The sequence below is a fragment of the Solanum verrucosum genome, unplaced genomic scaffold (assembly GCF_900185275.1).
Source record: "Solanum verrucosum unplaced genomic scaffold, falcon-dt-bn FXZP01000050.1, whole genome shotgun sequence".
In the NCBI taxonomy this organism is placed as follows: domain Eukaryota; kingdom Viridiplantae; phylum Streptophyta; class Magnoliopsida; order Solanales; family Solanaceae; genus Solanum; species Solanum verrucosum.
The window spans coordinates 1,319,489-1,338,881 of NW_026020020.1; the positions used below are offsets into that span (position 1 = coordinate 1,319,489).

Genomic DNA, 19,393 nt, shown 5'->3' on the forward strand with positions numbered 1-19,393 from the left:
CAACGGGTGGTGTATTCATGGGCCTTCGCGAAGCTCATTCTAAATTTTAATTACGCTGGGAATCAATTTTCCTATGCAAAACAGAGGACTCCATCTTGGAGCCGCATTGCGAACCAGGTGAGAAATTTTCATTTCTTATTAAATCATCAGGTTTTACTCGTCTTTTTCACACATACCCGACCAATTCCCCATTTTAACCGCTAAAGTAACCCAAATTCCCTATTATTTCCCCTTCTCCATTCACGATTCCTCTCCCTATAGTCCCCTAAATTTCACCCATTTTTTTACCCTCTTGTACGCACAAGCAAGTCCATTCTATAATGTGAAGTTAGGGTCGTGTTTTCCTACTTCTCCACATTTGTTCACTCCACAAATAAGGTATGCCTCTCTTGATTTTTGACAATTTATTGTTGAACTAAGTGATTCCAAATTCTTGAGTAGGAACACTTTGTAAGTCGAATAGGCATGTGTCTTGAGGTGATATGGAGTGTATTCATGATCTAAAGTATGGGATAAAGAGAATTGTATATTTGTCGTGAGTAGGTGGGGCTTACATATTGCATATTATGTTTTTTCATGTATGGTAAGTCGACCTAATTGTGATAGATTGGGGCATATGTATCGAATTCTTGAGTAGAGACACTATGATGTGGTTTTTGTGAGAGATGGACGGTTTCTTGTGGGTATGTTTGGATGTGTGTAGGTGTGTCCTTACGTATGTTTCAAATTCTTGAGTAGAAACACGTTAGTGGGTGCCTTGGTTATCGTAGGCATAAGTTGAATAGTGTGACTATTATGGGTGTGTTACAGTCATACGTGTGGGTTGTGGATGTTGTTAACCATGGAAAGTCTGAGTACCACGGTAGTGTCAATCTATTGGCACGCGAATAAGTGTGGGTGGTATTTGCGCACCACATATGTCTTTCCATTTGAGTGTGGGCTAATTTAGGCTGGTAATTGTTGTGGTTTCAGGTAATCATGTCACGTACATAAAGACCCGGAAAGGAGGGGGCAACATCCAGTCAAATGAAGTGAGTTCACAGTAGGGGAAATGTACCTCCCGCACCAACAGTCCCATGGGGGCAAACTCGTAGGTTTGGATTGAGAGCAGTAGCCAAAGATGGCAAAATATGGTGGAAGAAACACACGGAAGAACGATATTTCTCCGATGTATGCATAGAGAGGGACAGTCTAGCAAGAGACTTTCCTCAAATTATGAGGCGCATTCAGGAACTCCATATGGAGTCCATCTTTGTTGACCCCGCTGAGTGCAACTTGCACGTAGTTAAGAGTTCTACGCAAATTAGGCGACGGAGACTAGGTCGCACTTTGTCAAGGTGCGGGGAGTTGATGTAACTCTTACTTTCATCGTATTGAATGAAATATTAGGCATTACAGCTGATATAGACTTATTGGTGCTGACGGGTTTGAACATAGGGCCGCTGTATCGAGTTATTTGCCACACGCTCTGTGGACCTTAGTCAATGGTGTGGTGGACCAAGCACAACTCGAAGAGGTTTCACCAATCTCTTCCATATGCACACATGATCAGAGAAGCCCGAGTTTGATTAAAAATAGTGATGAATTGCTTGATACTCGAGTTGCACTACACAAATATCACTCGTGATAGAGTGTGCTTGGTGTATGCATTGATGACCAACACTGAGTTGAACATCGGTGCAGTCTTGAAGTCAGAGATGAGGAAGGCTCGAGTTCACAAAGGGGGCAGATATGCATTTGGAGGCCTTATCACTCGGTTGTGTCGTTCTATAGGTGTACCAAAGGAGATCTTAGATTAACTCACACCCTTTCTCTCAACACCAGTGGATGTGACCAAGACAAAAGGGCATGACAACTAGTTCAGCCCAACACTCACCACTGCAGAGCGCCATCGCCGTGATGAACTAATCATGGCTTGTATGTACGGGTTGGATATGTTGCGCCACTAAAATAGATGACGGGATTCCACTAAGGAGCAGCTGGGGTAGGTCGAGCAGAGGTACCGCTTGAATGCACACGCTAAGGCATTTCTAGGCACCATGCCTGATTTCCATGAGCATGTAGATGATGATGTGCCCACATTTGAGGACAAGTTGTGAACTGGTTCTGATGTGGACTCCGACTCTGACACGGGAGAGGTAAACCATTTACCAGTCGTAGAGGAGGCTGAAGGCAGAGACGCTATGGAGGATGATTAGGGAGTGATTCACCTTAACTCTGGACTTGAATTTGTGATATTTTGTAGCACTGGGGACAATGTTTATATTTACAATGTGGGGTGGGGTTTTATTTCTCTCTGATGTATATATTAGATTGAACAATGGTAGCTGATTTTTATTTTTGTTTATTTTGAATTTGGGTTCCTTGGAGGTTGTTTTCGATTCTTTGTCCAAGGATAGTCCCTTTGAACCGTACACTTCTTAGGTTTGAGTCAATCATCGTGGTTGAGTCGCATTGCCCTATGATAGATGGATGACAACCGTCTTAATGGTAACTTTCGTCATTGAGTCGTAGGTAAAGTATTTGTGATGAAACTAAAAGTCTGAAGGGAAAATTGTATGAAAGCATGTGGGTCAATATATATAGATGCCTTTGAATTCTTGTACTTGATTTTAATTATTGCAACTTCAGCTGAAATAGAACTTTTGCATAAGCTGAGTGTTCTGCCTGATGATTGATCCAACTTGATGTGAACTTGTACCATGAGTGGTGAGGTGTTGTATTGTCCATGTACTGCATATTAGTCTAGAACTTGCCCGACATGTTATTGAAGCAAAATTGAAGTGTTATTGTGTTTAGGAAATAATAATAGGCCTCCTTTGATATTTTCATAAAGTGTAGCCTTTTCATGTACTATCACTAGTATCCCCTTTGAGTTGTTGCCTTTTGTTGGCAGCCACTTTTCACTGGAACCATTTTTATTGAATCGCTCGTTGATTGCACCCTGCTTGCCTAAGCATTGTAGAATAGACGGTTTGGAATGAGTAAAAGTGAATAGGCAGCCAAAGATAGCCACAAGGTGATGGCAAAGCCCTCATTGAAAGAATGATTCCCCGAATAATGAAAAAATAAATTAAAAAAGGTAGAGGGATTTGGTATTCGGAATAAAAAATTAGGGGAAAGTCGGAAAATGATGTAAGTCACTTGTGATAACATTGTAAAGAGAAGGTTGATAAATGAAGATAAAGGTGATGATGTCTAAAATGTACACAGTGCTTAGGGGAGTATATGTCACCACTATATAAATACTTGTCCCTTAGCCTACATTACAACCTATGAAAGCCCTATCTGATTCTTTGCAATGCACACTTAATTAGTGGAGATGTGCATAATGGGAAAGCATATGGTTCTGTGTGCGTACATATGAAATCTTCTTCCTAAGTGTGAATTGTTCTTTGATGCCAAAGTCCTTAATTTATATTCAATCTATTGACTTGAGGGTGTGGACTATTATTTTACGTAAGGGGCACTTGTTTTATGAAAGATATGTGATATCTGATAGCACGCATGAAGTTTAATGTTTGAGTTGCAAAAAGTTGTTGAATCGGTACTTGAGTCATGTGGTGTCCGCAAGCGGCTAAGGCCAAGTGTGAATGAAAACATGCACGTTTTGATTGGATAAAAGATCCATGAAAGTAAGTAGAGGATGCATAAATGACGGTATTAGTGAGTCTAGGTTTAGGACTAGTATGGTAAGTTGTTCGAGGACGAACAAAGCTCTAAGTGTGGGGTGGTGATCTTGGGCGTTTTTTATGCTTAGGAATCAAATAGAACCCATGTTTTGGCCAAGTTCGGGAATATATTTGTTAGTTGTTAGTAGTGTAGAGGCATATTGATTCATTTGGACTAACTAATGATTAGTTGTGCAGGTGATGATAAAAGAAGAAACTAGCACAAAAGTGGAAACTAGGAAGCAAGAGGGCATCCAACCAAAAGAGCAATAAGAAAGTAAATGATAATGAGAGGATTTGTTCTCAACCAGCTGGGTTTTATGGAGATCTCCACGTCGCGGACCTAGGTCCCAATTTTAGCCATTTCGCCTTAAATATAAATACACTCGCTTTAATTTTAATTATTATTCTTTTACTAAGTTTTGAAGAATGACGACTTTGGAAGCTTTATCACTGTTCCTGAGGGTTCATTCATAAACCTTACTCTATTTGACCTCTCTATGTTATTTAAACATTGAAAAATTGAGAATCGGGATATGAGTAGCTATTTTCCCTAGTTCTAGGGTTGTGGCTACAAGATGATTGTCTTTTACTAAGTTTAATGGATTTATGTTCATTATCATATGAATCGATCGTTTGTTCTTGTTTTCGTATTTCGTGCTTGATCACCATAGAAATAAATGTCTTGTTTGAGTTGAACTCGGGAGAGGAATAAGAGGATAGAACATGGGGAAAAAGAAGCATGATCATTTCTAAGTCTAGGATTGATTTGTTTCTAGGATAGGGATATACCTATAAACATTTCTTGGTTAATCGACAAGACGAAATTGTAATGCTCGGTAATTGGTTCAGTCTATCCCGGCTCAACGATGTAGTTAGGCTGCCAATTATCGTAGGCGATTAGAGGTCGGGAAACCATGATCATACCATTAACCCTGTAATCATGGATTCAATAATTAATTGACATCCATTTCAATAAGATAATGTGCATGAATCCGTAAGTAAGCTGCAACCCTGGAATTTCCCAAGTCATTGTTTGAAACCCCTTTGAAATTGAATCATTTTAGTTAATTTTACTAGTTAGATAATTGATCACTTAAAACTACCATCTACTATTCTTGATAATGCTTGCTTTGAATTGTAATTGTTGGAAAGATTGAATATATTTAATCTTAAGTCTCTGTGGGTACGATACCCGACTCTTGAAAAGAGTCACTTTAATACTTGCACGACCACGTACACTTGCATGTGCGTTTGGGCACAACACATATCGAGACAATTGTGTGAAATTCAAGGAATACTTCTTCACACCCATGTTTCCTTGATCAAGGTTGATGAATTCAAGTACCTTTGCCTCCCTCATCTCAAAGGGAAAGAACCTATCAAGAAAAGCGACCTTAAACTTTTCCCAATCAAGAGGACCCACATCGACCTTCCTCTCTCCCTTCCATTGGTTGAACCAAACTTGAGCAACACCCTTAAGTTGATAAGCGGTTAATTCCACCTTTTCCACCGGCGTCACTCCCACGATCATCAACACTTTATACACCTCATCAATGAACTCTTGAGGATCTTAGTCAACCTTGGAACCATGAAACTCCAGAGGATTCATTCTAGTGAAGTCTTTCACTCTAGTTGCCGTCATACCCACATTTGGGTTCACAAAGACCATAATATCCCTATTAGCTTGAGCCGTCATGGCTTGAGCCAACACTTAAAACGCAGTCCTAAACTCTGCATTAGGCACTTGCTCGGCCAAAGGGTCGACCAAAACTTGAGGAGCATCTTGAGGAGCTTCTCATTCCACATTCCTTCTAACGTATGCTCTTCATCTTTAAAAATATCGGATAGAGATTAAGAGAGAGACATATAAAGTTAAACTCTATCACATGACTTTAAAGTGATGAAAAAAGTTGAATTTCCTAAACTTCTTATAGCCTCTCATTCATAAATGTGGCACGTTTCACACTCATGAACAAGACTCTTCGCAACATGGCTTATGAGACATCCTAGGACCTTTCTAAACCTTGTGCTCTGAATACCAAGTTTTTCACGACCCAAAGTACACCCTAGATGTGACATAGAGTATAAGACCCTGAAAGAACCTACACAAGCCACTTAGCATCCATCATATAAGATATCAAAAACAAGAGAGTTTAAAAGCAACATTTCATATAAAAGTGTTTAACAAAAGTAGCGGAAGTCTAACAGTCTAAAATCCATCTATTACATCATAAGGAAGTGATTGGTATGTAACACATACATCACATACAAAATCTAAAATGAAAAGACATGAAAGCAATAAAAGAGTCTCGGTCCTCGAAACATAATGACTCGCCAATCTTCAATGTCAATATGGGATCACTAGCCACGAGTTTGGGAGGTAAGAGCGCCAAAGCCTACATTAGTGAAACAATGTAGTCACAAGTATGAGTTAGTATATGGAATGTATCAAGTATGGTAGTAATGCATAAAAGTTATGAAATCATGCTAAAAGGACTTTACATGACATGCAATGACCAAGCTAAATCATAAAATAACATGTTAGAAAACATAGGTCATAATCATAGTCAATGCAAGCAAAACATCTTTAAAACACATATAAGATACTTTTATAAAGTAACATTAGTTCATTATAGTGGGAGGTTTACCTTTTACCGACATAGATCATGTGAGCTATAACATGGAATTTGATGTCTATCCCACACCGAAAAGAGATGTACTTACTTGCCAAGGTAAGAACCATAAACTTCTAGATTAGGTGGATCCACTAGCTAATGTCTATCTAAGACAAACCTATGGTGGCAGATAGTTATGAGATAGGGAGATTGCTAGTAGAAACTCGGCCTCAACTATATGAGAGCTTCCATCTCAATATTTTCTCAATGCTAAGCATAAATTCCATGGGATAGTCATTAATCATAGTCATATTATTATCCATGGAAAAGCGCAATAAAGTAACCAATCCAAGTTAGAGTTCATTAGAATAGCTCCTTATTCTTTATTCAACTTAGGTGAGAAAACCTTTTAACCTTATAAATCTTTTATGTGAGAAAACCCTTTCACATTCATGTGTTTGAGTAGTATGTGAGAAATCCTTTCACAACAACAACAACATCGGTGCTTTACTCTCAAAGAAACCTTAAATTATTTTCATCACTTTCATAAAGAAACATGCATATCTTCATAAATTCATCTTTCATAATTCAAAAGCTTCATCATATGATCAAAATCTGAAAATCATTGATCGTGTATGGGTTCAAGTGAATTCAACTTGAAGACATGTAATTATCTCAATTCATGCATAAAAATATGTAAAACAATCAATTAGATCATAATTGAAAAGAACCCATGAGATTGAATAGGACACTAATTTCAATTAGAGATTATGACTTGTAAAATTGGAGAATTTAGGAACCCTATGGAGAAAATGACTTCATAGGTGAATACTATCATACCTTGATGTCAAAATCCCACAATCAATGGTGAATTTTGAGACTTGATCTTGAAACCCTAGACTTCTTCTTCAAGCTTTAGAGAGAGAAATATTTGGGGAAGAACTTGGACAAGTTTGGGGAAATCTGAAGAATGATTTTGAGTAGTTAGATTTTAGGCTTAAAAGACTTATATAGGGTCTAGGATTAGGATTAAAATGACATAGTTTAGGCACTAATAAATTAGGGGAAAGATCAAAAACCCTTAAAAAGTAACTGTCGACCACCATCTACGGTTGGACCTACAGTCCGTAAGTCCTTCTACGAAATCGTACTGGTTAATTGTTCAAAGTGATCCGAAACTCAAATTTGGCCAACAAAAGACTGATCATATGTACGGTTCGTAGGTCTTTCTACGGTCCATACATGTCAACTATAGAAACCAACTTTAAGCTTTAAAATTTCACTAAGTCTTGGGTGACCTACGATACCTACCTATGACCGGTAAGAGAAACAACGAACCGTCCTATTGAACCGTCAAAAGGGTATTGGGACTTGGAAAAGGATATTATTATTTGAAATGACCTTGTTCAATTACCGATAATCAATGTGCATATGAAGTGAATCATATTTATTCTGAACAAATAAAACTGGAGCACCCCATGGTGATATACTCAGTGTTATGAAACTCTTATCCAACAAATCGTTCAATTTATCCTTTAACTCCTTAGTTTTGTCAGAGCCAATTGATAAGGAGGAATAAAGATATGTTGTATATTTGGGAGATGGTCAATTCAAAACTCTATTTAACAACTAGATTTGACTCAATAGTAGGGGATTCCGAATCCATATCTTTAACCCAAACAAGATGATAGATGTAACCTTTAGAGATCATCTTTCTAGACTTAAGGCATGAGATAAATAGACCTATAAGAGCTGAATTTTCACCCTTCCATTCTAAGATAGGTTTATTCAGAACCTGAAGTTTTACCACTCGGGTTCTATAATCAATAGAAGCATAACAAAAATGACATTGAAATCTATCATGTCTAACTCTACAAGATCAACTGGGTGACTTTATGAGAAACTAAAAATGGAAATTTTTATAGACCCGATTAGGAACAACAAAAACACTGATGCGTAGAGACTGAGAAAGATTCTAAAAGGATTTCGAACTAACCCAAAACTTCATGGCCACAAAAGGAGTAAAAATGGACAATGTAGCACCTAGATCAAACAATGTCTAAACATCAAACTAAAATATTTGTAATATACCAGTAACCACATTCGGAGAACTATCATGATCATGTCGAGTTTAAAGAGCGTAAAATTTGTTATGACGATAACTACCACTCAAACCAAAAGAAGCATTAGGTTGAGCTCGACAACCATCTATACCTTTATTAGCAAGGGAAGGGCAATCTTTTAAGTTGCGACCAACCATAGCAACCATCTGTATTAGCTAAGTATTTTCCTGAATGACTCTTGCCATACTTTTGTCAAGTGGTGAAAGTAGATCCACTAGAACCACCTCCTTGAGACTTAGGGTTAGACATCATATCCTAGTTAAACCTCTGAACCAGAGAACTTGATGAAGTCAGGCTGGAGAACCTTTATCAAAGCTGAGAGCGACCACTTCCACCAGACCTCGAATGAGAGAAATCACCACTATTTGTTCTTGCTTTTTTGGACTATCTAGCCCTCTCCTTAAGCTTTTCCTTCTCAATTTATTCAGCATGAGTCATAAACATTGAGATGTCCATCTCCTTGATCAACATGGAGATTCCATATTTTTTAACCACTATTTCGGAAATACCCAAAACAAACTTTCTCATGTAAGCTCTAGAATCAACAACCATAGTCAAAGCATACATGGATACACTACAAAAATGCTTGATTTGCGGAGGTTTCATTATGGGTTATGATCAACTATCAAACTAAAGGGGTTTTGTTGCTTCCAATTGCACACACAAGTGTACGTGGTCGCACAAGTAATATAGTGGCTCTTAAAAGAATTGAATTATTGAACCCAAAGGACTTGTCAATTAACTATTTGCTAAATTATACTAATTCTAATTATTTATTTAAGGGGAGGATTTCAAAAGATGAATGTAATTTAATTGAACTAAAAACTAAAAAGCAATTAACTAAGAACAGATAGATGTTTACACAATCAATGAATGAATCGATCTAGGATTATGATTTAACTAACAATCATGTTTAGCATCAATTTTTCATCAACTTATTTGATTATCTAGTTGTTGATTCACAGGGTTGATAATATAGTCATGATCTCTTGACCTCTAACCGTCTACCACAATTGACAGCCTAACTATATCGTTGAGCAGGGATAGACTGGACCAACTATGGAGCATTAAGTTGTCTTCCCGTATTTGAGCCAAGCAAGGCACATAGGTATATCCCTATCCTAGACACAAATCAATTCAAGTGACATGCAAGAAAAGATCATGCTCCTCATATTTCACGTTCTATCTTCTTATTCCTCTTCCGAGTTCAATTCGGACAATGTATTTATTTTAATGGTGATCAAGGATCAAAATAGTAATTACAAGAATATAAAAACAACCAATATCATAAACAATTATGCCGAATCAAAATCACTAAACAATCATATTGTAAGTAAATATAATCCAAGAACAAGAAGTTTAACTCCACATAGACATAGAGTAATTACAACGAATCATTAAAATAAAAGATGTAAAACAAATAAAAGAAAAGAAAAGATGAAATCCCAATCAAAAGTTAAAATCTACATTGTATCCCCTTCTCTCAATAATTATTCATATGAACTATTTATAGATATAGGAAACCCTGAATAAAATAATTGAGTCCAAAACAAATTAGGAACCCAAAACCTAAAAGGATTCAGCGTCAAACTGTGTTGTAGCCGACTTCAGTTGCGTGTTTTCAAATGTTGACACGTGGCAACAGTATGTTTTCAATTCAATTTCTGATTGTTTGCAACTTTTATATAATATATACTATTATATTCAATTTAATTCATTATGTTGCTTGCTTGATTTTCTTCTTTAACCTTTCATATTTAATTCGTTTTAGCTTCAAATTTCTTCATCTTCACACCAATTTGATCCTACAAATAAAATACACTATTAAGCACAATTCATAAAATCCATACTAAAAAAGGACAGATATAAATAATAAATATAAGGCAAATAATAATTAAAAATATGTATTTTGACCTCCCGTCATGTTTCTATACTACTTTTTAGTTTTACTTAACTTGGGGAGGTCGAAATCTCTACTACCCTTAAAAATTACAAAAAAATGCGCACATATCTAGATATTCCCTTCTTTTTCCAACTCTTTTCTCACACTAATCCTCAATCTCAAAGCCCTGATGAATTTTTCTTACCTCTAATCAGTAGAGCAAACAACATTTGCAAGAGGGAAACAATAAATAGCTTCTTTGAGTCGACTGTTTGTTAGTCCGCTTTCACAGAGGGCAACAAACAAGTTCCATTTTTTTCACTTTCACTGATAAGAAAAAATTGAGTAATTTTCTTTTAATATAATTTTTTGTCAATGTTAGTATGCTTTCATCTTGTGTTTTGGTAGCGAATTTCTCTTTGATTTTGCTTTCCTAGTCTTTTTTTTCCATCTTGCATATGGATTTGACTTGTTCCTCTGTTGATTTTATGTTTTATGTTCACTGATTTTTGCATTGCCGATTTTTTGTTGAAATTTTATTTCTCAAGTGAGAATAATCACTATATTTGATGAAGGGATCATCACATTCTGCTGAAACGAGATGAAAGTCCACGTTCAATTTTAGTTATAGATTAAAATTTGAATTTTGTAAAAGTTGTTGGGTCATTTTTTTAGATTTGATGTTGAGAACATGGTGGTGGATTCCATATTTTATATTGAATGAGAACTTGAAAAAATTTCTCTGTGGAATGAAAGATTGTGCATTTGCAATTGAACTTATTGTTGTTGAAAAGGTTAACACAAATATAAGAGCATTCATGTGTACCTCACCTGAACAAATCAATTTGACAAAATCACCTTTGAATGTATGTGTTGTTTAAATAACATGATGTTGGTGTGTATAAGCTAAATCTTTTGCACGCTATTATAGTTGATTTTTTTTTTGTACTTTGCTAACAGAATTTTGTGGAATTTAGTGGCTCTATTCTGCTTATGCAACTTGATAGTGATAAAATTTATTCATAAGTTGATCACTATCAAGATATGGTTGAAATGGTGATTTGTTATGCAAGGTCAGGTTCTATCAAGATATGATTGAAATGGTGGTGAGATAGATTTCAATATCTACTTTCTAATGTCTAGGGAAACACCTTTTACCTACTATAAAAATGAAAAAATTGTTCAACACCAACTAGTAAGTGACTACGTTGTTCCCATGATTTTTAACTTTCAAAGAATTATAATGATCTTCTATGTATCATAGATATTTGTTTTTTATCATGTAAGTATAAAAGTTTTACTGTAGCGGTGTTTGAATTTTAAACTACACTGCCAGCTCTTAAAACATGTTGAATTCTATAATCTTCTCGTCTAAAAGTTTAAATTGTTAGATAGAGCAGAATGCTCATTTATATATCATTTTACTGGATAATCAACTCTCCTCTCATGCATCAAACACGTAAAAGAAAAGTGTAAACTCAGAATATTGCTTGCTCTAGTACCCACATTGAATTGTGTGATCATCTCGCCTTTAAGTGTAAGTTCATATTGTTAGAGTGAAGATAGTTTTGTTAATGTTATTATTTACTGTCGAATGAAATGGATACGAGAATAAGTTGCCAAGAGTAGATGTATTTGTGTGCACATATGATACTACAACTGAGCCGCCAATTATGGTGACCAATACAGTTTTATCAATCATGGGCTCATGGCATAAACTTATCCTTCAGAAAATCTTAGTGTTATTCTCTCAGATAATGCTGGTTCCAAGCTTACCTTTTATGCCTTGCTAGAAGCTTCTCGCTTTGCAAAGCATTGGCTTCCTTATTGCAAGAAATTCAACGTTCAACGAAGATCTCCAGCTTCCTATTTTTCATCTCTGTCTGTTTCAGATGATGCAGGTTTTTCCAAAGTAAAGGTATTTCCTTCGCTCTATCTTACATGAAATGAACTTTCTTTTAGTTTGTTTCAGAAAGAGTGATGCGTTTATATTCTTGGAAACTATTCAAATTTGAACTTTATATTTTGTCCTTAGTGACCTACTCTTATAGTCATAGAAATGTCGTGACATGTTTAAGACCTTAAATTTTGAAACTGTTGATGTTAATACTGACCCTTGCAATTACAAACATGCCAATTTGGAGCTTCAAGTGAGTAGCTTCTTCAAGGCATAACATTTTGGAGCATAGTGTAGCCTCCCATTTTCCTAAACAAAAAGAGTTCAATCTTTAGAAAGTCATCCTCTTTTTATTATGACTTGCTTCTTTTGGGGCTCCTTGTATGCAAATTTAATTTTGATACACATATAGTGTCACCTTCCATAATTTGCTTTCTCTTTCTAAATTTGTGTTTCCTTTAAATTTTCTCGTGACATTCTGCTTTAGGATTTTTGGTGGCAGACACTAATGTGCGCCTTTGTTTGTATCCGTCCATCAAATAGTGTAATCCCACAGTCACCAATGCATACAAAAAGTCTGGATACTCTTCAACACCAGGTAAATTTTCAGCTTAATGAAATTACTTCGTTCTTCAATTCATGTTTCTCTTATGTTAATTTAAAAGCTAATTAAGACAACAACTTGATTATCTTTCCCCTTTTTAATTGTTAGAAAATCTAAAATATCCTTATTATACAATTGCCTCGTAATAGACTAGTCGCCACTACATGTAAGAATTTCAATTTTAGCTCATTTAACAACTTGATTTCTTTATTTTAGCAAGGTCTCAAGGAGCTAATTGAATCAATAATTCAGTTAGCATCAACTATGCATTTTGTAAGATAGTTAGTACATTGCTATAAATGTTTAGCAAGGTATGATATTTTAGCCTATACTTGATTTGAAGGTCAAGAAGATTTGATATTAAGTGGTTATTTGATTAATACTTGAAAAAATGGTATGTATTGGACAACTATCTACTTGTTATCTTTCCTCTATTTTGAGTTTGTTGTTGAGACCAAAGTGTAAAGAAAATTGTACAAAATTGCAACTCTATAGGACTAGTGATGAGTAAATGGAAATGATATGCTTGGAAATGGACATTAAAGAGAGGAAAGAAACAATATTATATTAGATTTTTTGAGAAAACGAAGGCAACAAGGACAAAAAGCTAACAATAGCAAGTGTCTATTTGATGTTACAATAGTTGATAAAAAACTATTTACACTTGATTTTAATCAATTGAAAGTATCTAGTTTTCACCGAGTGTGTAAAAAAATTGTTTACAATGTTTGTAGATACAAATTAAATCCATATAACAAAGATAGAAACATCTTGGATATGTTTAGAAAGTCACTTTGTAAATACACAATCTAGGAACTATGAATGTGCTTTAGCTATAGGGAAGTTATTTTAGTTATTGTGGTACAATTGGTGTGTATCAATTTATTATTCATGCCACTTTTTACAATATTTAGTTTGTTGATATAAAGAATCAAAGATCAGATCATTTTGACACTAAGAAATGTTGAATCCTTATTAGAGGTGACACTAATACCTTCCACTGATGAAAAGGCAACTAGGAGCTTGACACATTTCCACCATCTGTTGTTGTTGTTATAGTTGTTGAGAGGAGGCTTAGGGAACAAAATTCTAAACAAGAGTCACATGGTAAGTGTTGAATAAACAATTTTCCTAAAGAAGACCCTTTTGACTAATTTTATTCTGAATGTCGGATGTATTCTTCTGATTTTGCTTTTGAATCTACTATGAATTTGTTATCTTCCAATTTATTTTTGACTCGTTTTGTTCTTAATGCGAAAAGGTTGATTTACGATCACAATTTTTTTTCTGTCAAAATCATATGTACTTGAATTTTGTAGTTCATGTCGACTTGTAATATTTTGTCTCAGTAAAATGCTGAGAAGTTAGTTTTCTTACTCTCACAGGTAATACTAATAATCGTAACAGAACTGGAGCTAAGATAAGTTACCTATTCCCAACTTATAGTAGACTTCTCAAGCACGGAAGATGTACCTTAATAAATTTCAGACTTATCGAGATGACTAGCACATGTTGATATTATGAAGGAGTAAATTTGAAGATGCTAAGTGTTCCCCAAATAATTGTTGAGAAGTCCCGATTTGAAATATTGTATGTAGAGATGTATTCAAAATCTTTTCATTTCTTATCTTCATAGACATAAAGGTGTATCTAGAATATGATGATTTGTTTTATTGCTTAGCATTTTTATGAATCAACTGGTATTTCTTATTGTATAAATGCTTTGATGGCTTTATTATAATTATTGTTATATTTATTGTAAGTTGTAACTTACTAACAAAAACTTTTGTAAGAAAGTGTAAAAAATTATGGAGCCAATAAGTTACAATGCTGGCAGAACAAAATAAATTATACCAAAAATGGTCGAGGTTATTACTGTCGCAAGCAAAATTAATTCAACCCACCCCCTCCCCCCCCCCCCCCCACACACACAATATGTTGTTACGACAGGCTTTACAAAACCCTCACAAATAGGTTGCGGCAAACATAACTGCAACATTTTTAAAAACCCATGTTACATCAAATTGTGCAGGTTTTTGACCAATGTAATTTGCAAAATTAACCGTCGCAATTTGAAGTGATAATTGAGTGAAATTCAAAGATTATTCCTTTACACTCATATGAACTTGCCTCAAGTTGATAAATTCTTGTACTTTAGCCTCCCTCATCTCAAGGGGAAAGAACCGATCAAGAAATTGTCACGACCCAGGGATACACCCTAGATGTAACATTGTGTATAGGACCCCGAGAGGCCTCATACAAGCCACTTAGCATTAATAACATAAGAAATAGAACAAAAGAGATAAAGAAAACATATCAAGTCCAAAAGTTTTATAAAAGTAAAACGAAAGTCTAAACACTTGTCTCATTAGCCATCTAGTACAATAGAATGAAATTGGCCCTAGCCCATACATCATGTCCAAAACTGAAAGTAAGAAAGAAACTGAAATCAATGAGAATCCATCCTCGAAGCATGAGGACTCACCAAAGCTCAAAAATCTCGAAAATCAACCTCTATCCACGAAACTGAGAACCCTGACAGTCGGACCCTACATTTTAGGAAATGTAGGCAAGAGTATGCGTTAGTACAAAATATGTACCAAGTATTATAGTCATTCATAAAACATTTAAAACATGCTAAAAAGAGACATTTTCATGAGTAAGCAATGATCAAGCTAAAACATAAATCTTGAGAGTTAGAAACCATACGTCATAAAACATGATCAATGCAAGTGAACATCATCTTAAAACATATTTACGATACTTCCTTGAAGTAACCTTAATTCATCCTAACTTTGCTTATTTGTTTGTGGGAAATAACCTTAACCGACATATAAGACCATGTGAGCTATCAACACGGAATCTAGTGTCTACCCCATACCGAAAAGGGGTATCCTACTTGCCAAGGAAGGACCATGAATTTGAGATAAAGTGGATCCACTAGCTAATGTCTAACTAGACAATCATCCTATGGGGGAACATAGGTAAGGGATAAGGAGATTTCTACTAGAAATCTGGCATCTACTAACGGGAGAGCTTCTATGTCAATATCCTCTCGGTGATAAGCATACATCCCACGGAGTAGTAATTTTCTGAACTTGTTCTTATTATCCATGGAAGGGAACGTCATCTTGCTAATCCAAGCTAAGTCATTACCCATGGAAGGGCACATCATCTTGCCAATCCAAGCTAAGTCTTATTGGCATCCATGGAAAGGTATCATTCAATAACCAATCCAAGCTAAGTAATTCATCATCCATGGAGAGGTACAATTAATTAACCCATCCAAGCTAGTCATAGTATCATCCATGGAAAGGTACAATTTAGTAACCAATCCAAGCTAGGTCTTATTCGAATAGTTCCTAAAATCTTTGATTCATAGTTTAGTTGAGAAAACCTTTCAACCCTAAGAATCCTATATGTGAGAACGTCCTTTCACAAATCATGCTTAAATGTGTTTATGAGAAATCCTTTCAACAACACAACAACCACATCATTGATACTTTACTCTCAAAGCATCCTTAAAACATTTACATAAATCACATATGAACATGCTTAATTTCATAATCTCCTCTTTCATAATTCAAAACCCACATCACATCATCATAATTGGAAAACATGGAATTTATATGGGTTCACGGGGGATCATCATAAAAATCATAGTATTTAATCAATTCATGCATAAGATATCATAATTCAATTATTTAAATCAACATTGAAGAGAACCCATGGCAAGTGAAGAAAATCCTAACTTTATTGGAGATTTCTAACTTTGAAAATAGGAGAATTTGGGAACTCCATGAATGGAAGGAATTCATGGATGAAAACAATCATACCTTGCTATCAAAGTCCAAAAACAATTGAAGAATGAAGGCTTGATCTTGAACCCTAGCTTGAATTTTCTTCTTCAAGCTTCTAGAGAGAGAAATATTTTTGGACAGTAGACTTGATCTTCTTTTAGAAATTTGAGAGAATGATTTCAATTGGGGAAATTTGGGGGTTAAAATACTTATATAGGGGTCTAAGGCATAGGCAAAATGATATAGTATTAGGATAAAATAATTAGGAAAAGACCTAACTACCCCTAAAAATAACTACCGACCTTCGACCTACGGCTTGATCGACGGACCGTGGTGTGACCGACGGTCCGTCATACACGTCCGTCGTCTGTTTCAGAAACTTGGATTTTGAGTCCCTGATCTACGAGCATCATCCACGGAACGTGGACCCAACGACGGTATGTTGGTCCAAGCAGTGGATCTGGTTTCTAAGCATGCTTAGGTGACCAATCCACGAACCAGACCTACGGTCCGTGGTTCTGTCCATGGGCCGTGGTTGGCCTCTGTCGGATGGCACCAAAAAGTTCTGAGAACTGCTATTTTGCCCTCTCTCAAATCTGAGGTGTTACAGAAATGCCCTTTTGAACTTGTCCCAATCCAAGGGACCCGCATCAATAACCTTTTCATCCTTTCATTGAGAAAACAACACTTGAGTAACCCATTTTAATTGGTGAACGACCAAATCGGCCTTTTCTAGTAGAGTCACTCCCATAATATCCATCATATTTTGGATTCCCTCGATAAATTCTTGTGGATCTTCCTCTACCTTTAAACCATAGAACTCTGGAGGATTCATCCTCATAAGGTTTCTACCTCTTATCACTTCCATATACACATTTGGGTTCAGGGGAGCTACAATCTCTCTATTAGCTTGTGCGGTCATGGCTTGGGCCAACACTTGCAAAGCAACCAAAAACTTTGCATGAGACACTTTCTCGGCCAAAGGAACTTTGGGTTTCACATTAAAGCTCATTCTCATGGGAGCTCTTCTTAAAGGAATGTTATGAAATACATAGAACAATAGTTAAAAGGAAGACCATTATAGAGTTCAGCTTTATCACACAACTTTAGAGTAATGAAAGATGTGAAGTTTCTTAAACTTCTCATAGCTTTCTATTCATAAATGTGACGCACTTCACAATAATGAATACGACTCTACTAAATGCGGCTTGTTAGACACATAAGACTCTTTAAAACCTAATGCTCTGAATACCAAGTTTGTCATGGCTCGAACTACCCCTAGACGTAACATGGTGAATATAATCATGATAGACTCTAAAAAAGCCACTTGACGTAAGCATGGCACTATAATAACAACAAAACTGAAATAAGAGATAAATCATAAGTATAATCTCAAACAACAATCTCGCCATAAAGAGAATCTGAGCATAAAGATTGTAAATACGAAATGTTTGTTAAGTCTATCAACAAGCCTCTACTAACCATAAGTGGGACTAGGACAAGTCCTAACTCACAAAATAAGTCTAAAAACTGAAATGACATAAAGTAATGAAAGACATGTGGTGGCAAGGTTTCCAAACCATGAGGACTCACCAAGATCCTGAATACAGCTGATCAATCCAACTAGCCACAACCAGATAAAGGAGCGTCATAACCTATATAATGAGACAATATGAGCACAAGATATGTATGCATAGTACATGAAATGTATAGAATATGAGGAAAGATGTATCAATATAAAACATGATAACGTGTTAAATCTGAAAAAGTAATAATATATGACCAAGTAAAACATCTCAAATCTGATAAGTTGAAATCATAAGGCATAAAACAAGGTCAATGCAATTCTTGAAAATCATAACATAAGCTTAAATCATAATCTTTGAGGTCTCATAAACTATTGTGAAAACCATATTCTTTTCTGGGAGATACATTAACCGACATAAATCATGTGAACTATAACATAGAGTCATGTGTACTACTTCCACACTCAAAAGAGAGTGACCTACTTTGCAAGGTAAGGACCATGTTCTTAAGCTTATGTGGATCTAGTAACTAATGTCTGATTAGGTAAAGTCCTACGGGGCACGTAGTTTTGGGACAAGGGGATTGATAATAAAGAACGTTGCCTCTACTAATAGGTGAGCCTTCATCTCAAAGTCCACCCAGTTCTATGTAAACCCCTAATCATAATCATAATACTTGGAAATGTACATGATCAAATCATAATCATAATACTTGAAATAGTAAGAATCTAGTAATACCAGACCAATCATAAACTGCATATGTAACACCCCGTATCCGAAAACAAACCAAACCAGCAGATTTCTAGAAATTGCAGGTGCAATCCACGGTTGCCACCCACGGCACATTTTGGTGGTCCATGGATGGCCACCTGCAACTCTCCCCAAAAACTAAGACAAAAACTATTCTAAGGAATGACCCACGGTCGAACAGGACGAATCGTGGATCAATCCACAGATCGTCGGCCGTCCGTAGGTCAAGACCCTTAGGACCCCTCAGAACCTAGTATCTGAAGTTGATCGACAGGACGGATCGTGGATCAGTCGACGGACCGCCGATCCATCCGTAGGTCAGTACCCTCAAAACCTAGTATCTAAAGTCGATCGACGGACTGATAGGACGGATCGTGGATTAGTCCACGGACCGTCGATCCGTCAGTAGGTAGCTTCAACAAATTTTAAGTCATGGGTCGTTTGGTCTTTTTACCTATGCGTTGGACACCTAAACTACGTAGTTTAACCCCTAAACTACGTGGGTTTGGTCAGTTTTAGCCT

General features: G+C 36.0%; 1 protein-coding gene across 1 annotated transcript in view; it reads right to left on the reverse strand.

Annotated features, from left to right (window-relative positions):
* Positions 1-19,393, reverse strand: part of LOC125821071 (tetraspanin-6) — a 1,176,838-nt gene that overhangs the window by 834,415 nt on the left and 323,030 nt on the right. The gene's annotated exons all lie outside the window — the stretch shown is intronic.